This window comes from Dysidea avara, chromosome 6, assembly GCF_963678975.1.
Source record: "Dysidea avara chromosome 6, odDysAvar1.4, whole genome shotgun sequence".
Taxonomy (NCBI): domain Eukaryota; kingdom Metazoa; phylum Porifera; class Demospongiae; order Dictyoceratida; family Dysideidae; genus Dysidea; species Dysidea avara.
Window position 1 is genome coordinate 4,604,554 of NC_089277.1, and position 14,857 is coordinate 4,619,410.

The following is a 14,857-nucleotide window of genomic DNA, read 5'->3' on the forward strand; positions in this document are numbered from 1 at the left end:
CACCGTCCTCTAAACAAAGCGCCATAACTTCCGCGTATTTTGGTTGACAGACACGAAGTTTGGTTTATCAGACTCCTTGATGAAAGGCGATTCGATTCATGTGTAAGTTCTTTGTGTAGTAACGAAGGGGAAGCTAGAAAGGAGCCTTGTACCGCGAAATTTACGTGTTCAGAATGCCCGTAAAAACACCTGTTTTTAAACATATTTCTATAAACTAACCTGTTTAACAATTTGTACGGTCGGAGTCTTATTAAGCATCCTTCGCTGCGTAGAATGATACCAAATTTAGCGAATTTGGTTGAGGATAACAACTTGTAAATTGGGATTTTCCCGGCGAGATAATTAAATTTTTCAATAGGTTAATATATGGAGCGCGTATTATGTCATCATCAGCAGTAAATAACTGTCGCTATGGCGACATTTTCCCATTTGTACGGTCGGAATTGGATAGAGAAATTGAAGGGCTTTCTTTTATTGTATGGTGTGCTGTAGAAATTTTGTGAGTTAAAGGTTGTAAATTAGTGTTTTAGCGTGTAGTGTAAAATATATCTAATCAAAAACAGCCAAGCTGTAAAAAAAGGTGCGGCCCCCATAAAGGCCATGGTGAAAAAAGATGTGAAATCCAAGGTGGCGGCCAAGAAATGGCTGTGATGGTAGGTTAATGGTTACATTTTAATAACAACAATTCAGGTGAATTTGGTGCCAAGACCAAGTGGCACAAAATTCACCTGAATTGCCGTTATTAAAATGTAACCATTAACCTACCATCACAGCCATTTCTTGGCCGCCACCTTGGATTTCACATCTTTTTTCACCATGGCCTTTATGGGGGCCGCACCTTTTTTTACAGCTTGGCTGTTTTTGATTAGATATCACTTCTTTTTGTATTTGTATACTGCAAAGCCGGCCTATGGCTGGCTTTGGGGCTTTTTTAACCCATGTGTTTTTTTCTTTACTACAGGAAGAAGAAAAGAACTTAAAGAAGAATTTTAGTACTTCAATTATTTTTGATTTTATTAGTAATTATACAAATTATATACATATATTTATTACATGCTCATTATTCCCCACAGGATTTTTTTGCAGCTGATCTCTCTACTGGGTGACTTGAAATGTAGCTGAACTATATACAGGATGGTTTCTTTGTAGCTGAACTCTCTACAAGGTAACCTCTTCTAGCTGGTCTCTCTACAGGATATTTTGTTTCTAGCTGAACTCTCTACAGGTGATTTGTTTGCAGCTAAACTCTCTACATGGTGGTGTCTTTATAGCCGAACTCTCTACATGATGGTTTCTTTGTAGCTGAACTCTCTATAAGGTGACTTCGTCTAGCTGAACTCTCTACAGGGTGATTTTTTTGTAGCTGAACTCTCTGCAGGGTGATTTGTTTGCAGCTGAACTCTCTACATGATGGTTTCTTTGTAGCTGAACTCTCTACAAGGTGACTTCGTCCAGCTGATCTCTCTACGGGGTGATTTGTTTCTAGCTGAACTCTCTACAGGTGAATTGTTTGCAGCTAAACTCTCTACATGGTGGTTTCTTTGTAGCCGAACTCTCTACAAGGTAACTTATTCTCTACAGGGTGATTTGTTGTAGTTGAATTCTCTACAAGGTGGTTTGTATGAGGCTGAACTCTCCACATGGCGGTTTCTTTGTAGCTGAACTCTCTACAGAGTGATTTATTTGCAGCTGAACTCTCTACATGATGGTTTCTTTGTAACTGAACACTCTACAAGGTGACTTCTTCTAGCTGATCTTTCTACAGGGTGAATTGTTGTAGCTGAACTATCTACAAGGTAACTTCTTCTAGCTGATCTCTATACAGGGTGATTTGTTTGTAGTTGAATTCTGTACAGGTGGTTTCTTTGTAGCTGAACTCTGTACATGATGGTTTCTTTGTAGCTAAACTCTTTACAAGGTGACTTCTTCTAGCTGAACTCTCTACGGGGTAATTTCTTTGTAGCTGAACTCTCTATATGATGGTTTCTTTGTAACTGAACTCTGTTCATGGTAACTTCTTCTAGCTGATCTTTCTACTGGGTGATTTGTTTGCAGCTGAACTCTCTACATGGTGGTTTCTTTGTTGCTGAACTCTCTACAAGGTGAATTCTTCTACCTGATCTCTCTACAGGGTGATTTGTTTGTAACTGAACTCTGTACAAGTGCGTTTTTGTGGGTGATCTCACTGCAGGTTGATTTGTTTGTAGCCGAACTCACTAAAGGGTGATTCTGCTTGTAGCTGAACTCCTTGCATTGTATCTAGTTTCTAGCTGATCTCTCTACAGGGTGATTTGTTTGTAGCTGATCTCTCTACAAGTTGATTTGTGTGTAGCTGATCTCTCTGCAGGTTGATTAATTTGCAGCCGATCTCTCTACAAGGTAATTTGTTTTTAGCTGAACTGTCTATAAAGTGATTTATGTGTAGCTGATCTCTCTGCAGGTTGATTTGTTTTAGCTGAACTCTCTATAGGGTGATTTACTTGTAGCTGAACTCCTTGCATTGTAGCTAGTTTCTAGCTGATCTCTCTACAGGGTGATTTGTTTGTAGCTGATCTCTCTACAAGTTGATTTGTGTGTAGCTGATCTCTCTGCAGGTTTATTAATTTGCAGCCGATCTCTCTACAAGGTAATTTGTTTGTAGCTGAACTGTCTATAAAGTGATTTATTTGTAGCTGATCTCTCTGCAGGTTGATTTGTTTTAGCTGAACTCTCTACAGGGTGATATACTTGTAGCTGAACTCCTTACATTGTGTCTAGTTTCTAGCTGATCTCTCTACAGGGTGATTTGTTTGTAGCTGATCTCTCGACAAGTTGATTTGTGTGTAGCTGATCTTTCTACTGGTTGATTTGTTTGTAGCCGATCTCTCTACAGGGTAATTTGTTTGTAGCTGAACTCTGTACAAGGTGCATTTTTGTAGGTGATCTCACTGCAGGTTGATTTGTTTGTAGCTGAACTCACTAAAGGGTGATTTGCTTGTAGCTGAACTCCTTACATTGTGTCCAGTTTCTAGCTGATCTCTCTACAGAGTGATTTGTTTGTAGCTGAACTCTCTATAAGGTGATTTATTTGTAGCTGAACTCCTTACATTGTGTGTAGTTTCTAGCTGATCTCTCTACAGGGTGATTTGTTTGTAAATGATCTCTCTACAAGTTGATTTGTGTGTAGTTGATCTCTCTGCAGGTTGATTTGTTTGTAGCCGATCTCTCTATAGGGTAATTTGTTTGTAGCTGAACTCTCTATAAGGTGATTTGTTTGTAGTTGATCTCTCTGCAGGTTGATTTGTTTTAGCTGAACTATCTACAGGCTGATTTGTTTGTAGCCGATCTCTCTACAGGGTAATTTGTTTGTAGCTGAACTCTCTACAAGTTGATTTGTGTGTAGCTGATCTCTCTGCAGGTTGATTTGTTTGTAGCCGATCTCTCTACAGGGCAATTTGTTTGTAGCTGATCTCTGTACAGGGTGATTTTTTTGTAGCTGACCCCTCTTCAGGGTGATTTGTTTCTAGCTGATCTCTCTACAGGGTGATTTTTTGTAGCTGACCTCTCTTCAGGGTGATTTGTTTCTAGCTGATTGCTCTACAGGTTGATTTGTTTGTAGATGAACTCTCTACAGGGTAATTTGCTTGTAGCTGAACTCCTTACTTTGTGTCTAGTTTGTAGCTGATCTCTCTACAGGGTGATTTGTTTGTAGCTGAACTCCTTACATTGTGTGTAGTTTGTAGCTGATCTCTCTACAGGGTGATTTGTTTGTAGCTGAACTCCTTACATTGTGTGTAGTTTGTAGCTGATCTCTCTACAGGGTGATTTGTTTGTAGCTGATCTCTGTAAAAGTTGATTTGTGTGTATATAGCTGATCTCTCTGCAGGTTGATTTGTTTGTAGCCGATCTCTCTACAGGTAATCTGTTTGTAGCTGAACTCTCTATAAGGTGATTTGTTTGTAGCTGATCTCTCTGCAGGTTGATTTGTTTTAGCTGAACTCTCTACAGGGTGATTGCTTGTAGCTGAACTCCTTACATTGTGTCTAGTTTCTAGCTGATGTCTCTACAGGGTGATTTTTTGTAGCTGAACTCTCTTCAGGGTGATTTGTTTCTAGCTGATCTCTGTACAGGTAGATTTGTGTTGATTTATTCATTGCTGATCGCTCTAAAGGTAATTGATTTGTTGCAGTTGAACACCCTGCAAAGTGTTTTACTGATCACTCTAAAGGGTAATTTGTTTGTAGCTGAACTCTCTCCACAGTGACTTGTGTGTAGCTGAATTCTGTGTAACTGAAGTCTCTAGAGAGTGACTTAATTGTAGCTGAATTCTCTACACAGTGCATGACTTGTTTATAGCTGAACTTTCTTCAGTGTGACTTGTAATGTTCTGAATCTCTATAGTGGTATATTTGCTTAACTCTCCACATGGTGACTGTCTTCTTGCTGAACTGTCTATAAGATTAACTGTTTGCAGCTGAACTCCCTACAGAATAACTTGTGATGTAATAAAATTCTATAATGGAGTAAATAAATTAGCCGAATGCTCTATTAGGGTGACTGTTCTATTAGAGTATCTCGATCTCGCATTTGCTACACGGAGTTGGCTTTCGAATCATAACTCAGTGGTTTGTAATCCGATTCTACTGTACTACTGCAAGGACTTTCTATGAAGATTATTCCAGCTATACACCGATTTTCAGCTCATTGCTCTAAGCGGTTTGCCTAGTAGGCGTGAAAACTAATACTTTTTTATTCATAAAAATCGATCGCGTAATTGTGACACAGGTTGGATTTTGTGTCATATCTCCGTGGTCTTTATCTCGATTCCTTTCAAACCACCAAAAGGCACTCCTACGATGGTTAATCCATCTACATAGCAATTTTCAACTCATTCCATGAAGCGGTTTACCCTGTAGGCGTGACAACAAATCGATCTTGTTTTACGCGAATAATCGGTCATAACTCCTGAACCATTCATCGGATTTGTACCAAAGTTGATGCTAGGATTCGCCTTTGGACTCCGTTTCTGTGTGCCAAAGTTCAAGGCGATCGGAGCACGCGTTTGCTTGTTATAACAATTTTTGCAAGTGTGCGAAAAGACGAAGAAGAAGAAAAAAAAACGAAGAAAAAAAAACGAAACTTTGGCAGCTCGTATCTCGGAAATGGCTGGAGCGATTTCCTTCAAATTTGGAATGTAGACTCCCTTGGCTGGCGGGCAACTGTGTAGCAAATTTGGTTCCAATCAGATAAGTGATCACCGAGATACAAAGGTGTGAAAATGACGTTTTCGTTCTTCCTGTCAATATACTCACGGTGTGGCGCGCCGGCTTCTTGGGCCGCACGACACACTACCGTGTGTCTTGATGTATTTTGTATTGGACAAAAAATGACATGGAATGATGAGATTTTATGATCAGCCTGTTTTACCAAGTTGAGGTTTCAAAAAAGATTTTAAACAGATATTAGGTTTATTTAATGCATAATTCTTATTTTTAAGGGTTTAACCCAGTGTTTTTGAAACTTTTAATGTTGACCACCTGAAAATGCTTGATTTGACGAATCCCATACATATGTTTTGATATGATGGGAATTTTCAGTAAAAGTAATACCAAGGTGCAATGTTTTATTTGGAGAGTTGAAGCTCTTGGCCAGAATTGTAGATGAATAGCTAAATTCAGCTTTGTTGAAAAGAATAATAGTCTTGCAGCTCCAGAATGAGATGATGTTAATGTCCTCTTGAAGTTGGTTTATGTCATATGAATTGATAATCAGCAGTCATTTAGTATCATCAGTAAACAGAAAAGGAATTGCATGAAGAGTGAATACTCTGCGGAAGATCACTGATAAAAATGGTGACCAATGGACACTACCTTGTAGTACTCCTGAGAGAACATTGCATAGCATTTTGACACACTGAGATTGGTATATACTTAAGTAAGATTTGATTTGAACTATTGCCACAGATTAATTAAGTGCTCAGTAGTTAAGACAACCTAAAATTGTCTAGAATCTCAAAACTTTCTAGAATATCAATATTTTCTGGGTTTCCTCAGAACTTTTGTTATATTTATTTCCATTATTATTTCAGAAACCCCTTTCAAAAATCCTAGATCTGCTGTCACAGTGATATGTGTTTCCCCAGACACATATCACTAGGGACCCATGTTTCCCCACACACATATCTTTAGGAATACGTGTTTCCCTGACAAAAGCGCTATAGTGATATATGTTTCCCTGCCAGTTTCTCAGTTTTTTAATAGCTAACATGTCCAACACCAGCGTTTATATGCCTTTCTGCTGCTGATATACTATGGCTATATAGTATATTAGCAGCAGATCTAGAATAGCAATTATGTATATATATCTCTTATGCATCAGTTATTTACATTGAGCTAATACTAGCATACACATAGCTAATTATACTATTATATAAGTTCATACTCGAGTAATATTTAACTATATACTTAAGAGATTTTCACCAGACAGGTTTTGCACTACTAGGGTGCTTATATAAATTGAGCTTCCTTGAGTGATTTTGGACAACTCAAGAAATATTTTACTTTCTACTGATAATGATAGTGAGACTTTCAAGTATTTATTTAGTTACTTAAACTGCTTGAGAGTCAGTTATGTACTGCACAGGTACAAATCGGATTATCCATCGCAAGATATCTGGATAAGATAATATGTGTAGAGCATGCAGGAGATGAAAGTTTAAGTCATCCATACTATTGTGATTGGGTATGTCAGCATAATGTGAGTGTTGGATTTAGCAGTAGTTATTTTGTTATTGATTTCTCTTCACAGGTGAAATGTGACAGAAGTAAGGCATGGGCAAACATGCTGTTTGGAAATAGCTGTCTATACTGTTTATAAAATGCCATAAAACTATAGCATTAGTCACTTTACAGCATAGTACTATTATAATTATATACTAGCTAACTTAAATTTTATTATTGTATGTATGTTAGTTCTCTACTTACATATTTGTCTTCACTTACTAGCTAATGAAATAATTTTTTTGCATCTTGCATGACTGTAACACAGCAGATAGCTTTATGTATCTGCAGCTGCATGTTTCCAGTTAAAAATGTTCTTTGGCTCAATAGTTAGTTAGCACTAGAGGGTTAAGTTTAGCTGCAGAGCAGTAGAAATAGCAAAAAAGCATGCAGGAGGTAGCTAGTAGTATAGTAGCAAGTATGGTTGCTATTAAAGCAGTATAGCAGCAAGTATAGTAGCAAGTATGGTATAGCTGTACTATAGTGTCAAGAAGTCTGTTGTATGTTTGTTTTCAAAAACATCATTAAAAATTTTTTGCATACACATTAAATAGGCAGAACATCCTACAAACTCATACACTGTTTCTGTCATATGTAACTGTCTGACATGTTAGGATCAGTACTACTAGATTGTGAAGGGTCTAATTGTTGTCAGGATTTAGTAGGCTGTTGATCCTAGCTATAGTGGAACTGAAAATGATTGTTTAATTAGAGTATTATATAGGTGTATGTTTTATTAGAGTATTTGAATGAATCCCAATGTATCATCCCTGTTGAATACCATATGCGTATTTTGTACCATACGCGTATGGTACATACCATATGTGTATACGCGTACGGTACAACCATACGCGTACGGTACGGAAAATCGTACCATCTGAGTATAGCTAACTTGGTATGCGTATAATATCAAGCAGAAGGTTTTTGCACTCCCGTACCAATGGCGGATCCAGGATTGGGCATTTGGGGCAAATGCCCCCAAGAAATTGCATACAAGATCGAGATACTCTAATAGAGCAGTCAATTACTCTAATAAAGCAGTCACAATGTTCATGAGGCAGTGCAGCTTACTTATGAAGCTATAAATAGGATTTTATTTTACATAACATACGTGATGTAATATATTTGGTAAAGGATAACTAGCTATTATTGTTGTGACTTTTTTTTTTTTTTTTTTTTTTTTTTTGCTCTTCAACTTTTTTCAGCAAGGTGCCCCCCCTCTTTCCAGACTCTGGATCCTCCCCTGCGTACCTATTGATTACGCCGGATGGCACTCTGCTTTCATTTCTTTTCGGGGAGAAGGAGAGGGGAGGAGCTAGTCTCGTTTCTGTTCAGTGAAGATCGAGATACTCTAATAGAGCAATCATATTTTGATCTGATTAGCTATTCTATTCTCTAGAACTGAGATGTATTTAGCTTTACTGCGATTAAGATATAATTTGCTTTACTGCATGATGCAAATAAAGCATTCCTTATTTCTTAAAATAAAAGAATATTGATGACATGATATCTCGCATGACTATATATAAGTGATGAAACTGACATCTTGATTTAGGACAATATATATGATAAAGACAATCATGATTCATGAATTCATCACACTGTTGGCAGATCCAGTCTTGAATTGTGTTAAGTCCTGCTGATCTGGTAGGATCTGATGGAATTCTACATAGTCAAAATTAATAAAGGTCAATCGTCTGGGTTGGAAGCTTTACGAAAAATATGATAACACCTAGCTGCATACAGTATAAGTCTGAAAAGTATAAATCAAAGGAAGGGGATTAAATATAATATGTCTTGATTTATACATAGTCATTGGTGTATAATCTATAACAATATATCTCGTTGTCTGTTTAACATTTCATTTCATCAAAGTATCTGACAGTTCCACAAAATACAATAGTGCCATCACCCATATAATTATGATGGCTTATGTAAGCACCTGTAGATTATTTTCTTGGTGTCTTCTGACCATAGATAATAATATCTATGCTCTGACTTGTACATATTGATTTATTGGCTCATCCGGCTGTCTACTGCCTTATTAATTAGTCATGGATTTCCATCTTGCATTTTTATAACAAATGACTTCATTTCTCCACAGTGTACCGTACACGTATGGTACATACCATACGTGTACGGTACAAAATACGCATGTGGTATAGAACATCCCCTCCACATCATAATGATAATCACACACCATATCACTTGTACACATGTATATACTCCTTCATACACAGTGTCTAATGGGGTTGTCGAGGGGGTTGTACCATCACAAAGTTTGGCTATTAACACAAATATCATGTGATGCATACACATGCTATACCATACAACACTAACAGCACCTTCACACTTACTAGTATACAAACAGTTTGAGTGACTCGACAGAGTGGGAGCTATATGGCAATAATAATAATAATAAGCTCAACAAAAAATGAGAACTGCACATGTACAGCCCTTTGAAAAACTGAACTTTTTTGGCTACCAGGTTACTCTGCAATGTATAGTACACGGCCTGTATAGTACTCATGGTGTAAAATGAATTAATGCACACCATACCATCATCTAGCGCTGTCCAACCCTGTGCAAAAAGTAAGGATTTGGTAAAATACAAATACCAAAATCATTTCAAAAGGAATTCACAATTAGACAGTGCACATAACTACTTGTTATGTCAGATGATTGCCCTTCAATTCAAGCAGAATCATTACATTACCAAGGTGATTACTGTGTGAATGTCATATTGGCACACATAAATTGGCTACTGCCAAATCTGGGCAATAGAATTGATTATACGTATTTCACCAGACCCTTACATTTTGTGAAGGCGTGGGTGCACCAGACACATATTAGTACCCTGCATCATGTGAGAACATTATATGCAAACGAATAACTATGGTAGAGCTTCTACATTGATAATACATGTCATTGTAGGGCATCATTATAAAGCTCGATCACCAAAGAAGTCTACAGTATTTTGATGTTGATCTCAGTGACAAGTAGTCTGATAATCCAACCTGTATCAATACCTTGTTTACCTTCACCCAACCCATCAGCTAGTGGTATTATTGTTTGACCCAGTAGCTAACCATACAGTAGATCATAATAATACAATTATTACCATTGTGGTTGCCTGGTTGAACTATATGATAAATATAAGGGCAGACCTCAAGTTATAAACAATACATTCGATACAAATAAAGCAAGCTAGCTATAATGAATTAGAAATACATAATATTAATATTATGAATAGTCATTTTTATTGCTATTAATTCTGTAGCTAGTGAGTGGGGATGTTCCCAATAATTGGAAAAAAGAAAGGGATATGCTCAACATTATATCATGAGTTCATTATACATTATGAACTCATGATTATATTAATGATAATTTGCACACAGTTGTATACAATCATTGGACTGGACTATATACTGGGCTCAAGTTTTTTCTGTCTTTTAAGCACATGTTTGGGCAATTGGTGCTACATTTAATGTAGAATATACAGGTAGACCATTTTGCTTTGCATCACCTGTGCATTTTATCACAATTAACACGATGAGCAGGTATCATTTTTCCAATCAGTCTCGGAGGAGACAGCTGTTAACCTCATCAATGTTTTGAAATGGAAGCATATACTCATCTGTTTTACAGTCACACATTTCTTTCATGACATGATCTCCAGAGTGCCATACATGACTACCATTCTACTTATCATGGAGTATAAAGTCGCACAGTACATGTTTAGCTGTATAATCACCATGTATCCTAATACAAGTAATGGTCTTCTGAGTCAGCAATTCCATTTATTGGTTGGGGATATACCCCGCATAGTTGCAGCTGGGCAAATCTGACATATTCTGGCATGGCTACACTGCTTTCTTTTGTGTGTGGAGGTGGGAGTGGTCTAACTACATAAGATTAGCATAGTCTACATATAGCCAGTTGACCAATAGGTGAAAAAGGAAAAAAACTGAGTCCAGTAGTTCAGTCCTGCACCAGTCAAGTCCACTAGTCCAGTACAGTGATTGTATACAACCATGTGCATACTCAGCCACTCCCCACCTATCCTCATCCTCAACACCAAAGAAATACAGGGGTGGATCTAGGGGGTGGGCTTTGTGGGCTGGCATGAAGCCCCCCCTTCAGTTTTAGGCTTTACTTGATCAATATGCTGAGGATTATAATGAAATTTTGTTAATTATATGATCACTAATAACACAAATACTTATAAACTCACCTTATAAACATCTTTCCAAGGCATTATCAGTGGATTTATGCTAAAGGTTATGCAACAATGACCCCGGATCAGCATAGGAGGCATACAAGATCGAGTAATAGAGCAGTCACCTAACTACTCTAATAGAACATTCAGTGTAAGCAATTGGTTGTTATGGAATTTTTCCAAATCTGCCTGCGCCTATACATACAATGAAGTGCATTGGTCTGTTTATAAAAGGCTTGTTCATTTACTTGTGTAGCATTATCAGTACCGATATACTTAATTCAGGTACACAATTTCCATTGAAAATACTCTCAGATTCAATCTTGTATCATTCAAATTTCAAATTTTCCAGTTTCAACATTATTATTCTATCATGCATACAATTGTGATATGGTGCATCATGTGCTTGGTTGTCTGAACCTACCCAAACCTTTCCATTTGATTAGCAAATGCTGCAGAGAGCCATATATATCTAAAGGAAGTATATAAGGCATGGAAATGTCTCCAAATTGCAGTATTTAGTATCTATTTTTCAAAAATTTCCTGAGGGGGGTGCCCCCAGACCCCCTCCACCCAAGAGATTAGTACCTTGAGTTAGCCACCCCTTTTATAAATCCTAAATCCACCCCTGAATAGCTAGCTATCTCTTACACACTGAGACACTCTAATATGAATAGAACAGTCAGTAGCTATAGAGAATACTGTAAGCGTTTCCTATTCGTTTAAGTTGAAACTATATAGGAGGCTAAATAAAATGGTCCATAGATTGGCAACTTCTTTTTAACTTTGACAAATGTGAATTTTTACGGATAACAAATAAACTCTCCCCTACAGTCACCACCTACAATATGGAATCAAAGATTATAAAACAAGTATCGTCGGTAAAATATTTAGGGATAACTATAAATGAAAAATTGCAGTGGGCAGAGCATATTTCAAATATTACTAAAAAGGCAAGCAATACACTGGGATTTTTACACAGAAATTTAAAACACTGCCCTCCACATATCAAAAGTTCATGTTATAAATCTTTAGTGGTACTAGTTATTGAATATGGATGCACAGTTAGTATGGGATCCGCATACTCATAAGGACATCGACAAGATTGAAAAAGTTCAGACGTGCAGCTAGATTTGTTAAAAATGACTATTCATGGCATACAAGTGTAACTGGTCTTATAAATGATTTAGAATGGCAGAGTTTACAGTCAAGAAGATCCACCCTAAAAGTGACAATGATGTACAGAATAATTCATAACTTAGTATCTATTCCCAGCCATTACCTCGTCCCAAGTAACTCAAATACACAACATCACAATTTCACCTATCAACTACCCTACTCCAGAATAAACAGCCATCTGTGCTCATTTTTTCCATCAACAATTCGACTTTGGAACAGCTTAGATCATGAATTAGTAAATAAATCTTCCTTACAACAGTTTAAGATTACACTACATAATCATGCACTGTAATTGTATTTTAAGTAATCACACACCACACTTTTGCATTTTTGCACTCACCATGCACTGCATCATTGTAATTTGTGTTGTGCACTCACACTCTTTAGAGGTTCTGCACACTATTTAATAATAATAATAATAAATGTGCCCATGACATCTGCTGCTTATACTTGTTACTTTAATTACTTATTACGTATTATCTGTCACGTGAGCTAGACCTCATGGAGCAATGCGTAAGACGAACTTTGGATGGTTGATGTCCAAAACATTGCGATACTGTGACCAGTAAAGGAAGGACGAACTGGGGTGAGTAGGGTACGACTCACTGGACTATAATAAATGGTAGCACCTCGTGGAAACACGTGATAATTGTAATGGTGGGTCATGATGTGGAGAAGTGTGTTGTTCAAGTAACTTACTATAATACTATTACGATAAGTGTAGCCAGAGATTAAACCATTGATAAACGGTTGGATGATCCTGATTTGTATGCACGTGTGTACCCATTGCTGGCTGCTCACGTGGCCAGAAAGTGGTAACTGTAGCCCTTGTAGATAGCTCTACATGTCAATGATAAGTTTGAAGAAACAACAACATAATAAAACCAGTAGCTATCAGTTTTAAAGAGCCCAGGCCAATATTTGAGAGCAGGTGTTTGTTTTCCTTATGTATAGTAGTCCTCCATTAGTCTGGTGTATAGCTCTCAGCCTAAAGCCTTTGCCAGGAGATCAACATGTAAAGTATATCCACCGTCATACATCCCATGTAACCTGATGGAGAGAACAAACACAGCATTCACAAAATGTATCCTTAGTCTGATAATTGTTGTGTCTATGTTTGTTATTTTTCTCTTATATACAACAGTACACTTAATCTATATTATTGTGTCTGTATGTACATTCTGCCACCATCAGCTATACTGCCACATAATTGTGCAAACTGACATTTTGTAGACACTGGCATCTTTCACAGTTAGGGACCTGCCAATTATGGTGGCATAATAACAAGCATAATTGGTGCCTGAAAGCATTGAGCATAGTGCTAGCATAATAGGCAGAAGACTTGTGCAATTCTTGCTCATCAAAATCAAGACACACGGTAGTGTGTTGTGTGGCCCAAGAAGAAAGCACGCCACACCGTGAGTATATTAACAAGAAGAAAGAAAACACAATTTTTGCACCTATTTAGCTCTGTGATCCCTAATCTGATTGGAACCAAATTTGCTAGAGAAATGCAGGCCAGTAAGGGGAGTCCACATACCAAATTTGAAGAAAATCGCTCCAGCCATTTCCGAGATACGAGCAAACAAAATTTTGTTTTAATTTCTTTGTTTTTTTCTTCTACTTCATTTCGCACACTTCACAAAATCTACCATAAAACACGAATGCACGGACGGATTAGGCTGAAATTTGGCACACTTAAAGGGCTCATTAAGGTGGATTTCCATACCAACATTGGTAGGAATACGATGAACATTCACAGAGGTATGACCAATTATTTGCGTAAAATAAGGTTGAAGGTCTGTTACGCCTACAGGGTAAACCCCTTGGGGGAATCAGTTGAAAATTGATATGTAGATGGAGCAACCATTGTAGGAGTGCCTTTTTGTGGTTTGATAGGAATCGGGATAAAGACCATGGAGATATGACACAAAACCCAACCGGTGTCAAAATTACACGATCGATTTTTATGAATAAAAAACTATTACTTTTTGTGTCTACCAGGCAAACTACTTAGAGAAACGAGCTGAAAATCAGTATGTAGCTGGAATAATCATTATAGAAAGTCCTTGCAGTAGTACAGAAAAATCAGATTACAAACCACTGAGTTATGATTCGAAAGGCAACTATGTGTAGCACATATCAGATCAAGATACTCTAATAGAACAGTCACCCTAATAAAGCATTCAGCTGCGTTTATAATTTACTCAATTATATTACAATGCAAGTTATTCTGTAGGGAATTCAGCTACAAACAAGTCACCCTGTAGTCAGATCAGCTAGAAGAAGGTACCTAATAGAGAGTTCAGCTACAAAGAAATCACCCTGTAGAGAATTCAGCTACAAACAAATTACCCTATAGAGAGATCAACTAGAAAAACTTACCTTGTAGAGAGTTCAGTTACAAAGAAACCATCGTGTAGAGAGTTCAGCTGCAAAAAAATCACCCAGTAAAAAGTTCCGCTATGAACAGATCACCCTGTAGAGAGTTCAGTTAGAAACAAGTCATCCTGTAGAGAGATCAGAGCTAGAAGAAGTCACCTTGTAGAGAGTTCAGCTACATAGAAACCACCATGTAAGAGAGTTCAGCTGCAAGCAAATCACCTGTAGAGAGTTCAGCTAGGAACAAGCCACCCTGTAGAGAGATCAGCTAGAAACAAGTCACCCTGTAGATAGTTTAGCTAGAAGAAGTTACATTGTA